The sequence below is a fragment of the Cynara cardunculus genome, assembly GCF_001531365.2.
Source record: "Cynara cardunculus var. scolymus isolate 2C chromosome LG 2, CcrdV1, whole genome shotgun sequence".
In the NCBI taxonomy this organism is placed as follows: domain Eukaryota; kingdom Viridiplantae; phylum Streptophyta; class Magnoliopsida; order Asterales; family Asteraceae; genus Cynara; species Cynara cardunculus.
Genome location: NC_037529.1, coordinates 69,896,971 through 69,897,406, shown reverse-complemented (window position 1 = coordinate 69,897,406; position 436 = coordinate 69,896,971).

The window sequence follows — 436 nt, the reverse complement described above, 5'->3', positions numbered from 1 at the left end:
CTCAATTTTACTCAAGAATGTGGAATATAGACATTCATTAGCAGTTGCGGACCGTGTATGAATTGGTGCTGATGGATCACCAATTACTTGATGTATTGGATGATTTCGGGTCCACTTTATGCTATGAGGTAAGGGAGTATAAGAAGTTTGATCTGAATTTTTCTCAATGTATGAACTTGGGGAGTTTATTTGAATTGGTTCAGGTGAAGGTTCAATATTGGAATTGACAACAGGTTGAATATCTGATTGAGGTAAGGTAGTAACATCTTTTCAGCCAACACCTCTTGTACTTCAAAAGTTCCACCCTCTTCACACTGAATTGGATTGATAGGATTCTCCATCTCTATCTCTTCATCGACTTCTTATTCTGTTTCAGTTACAGGTACATCAGGAGATGGACCTGATAACTGTTGTTCAGTTGAATTGTCCCTGATCA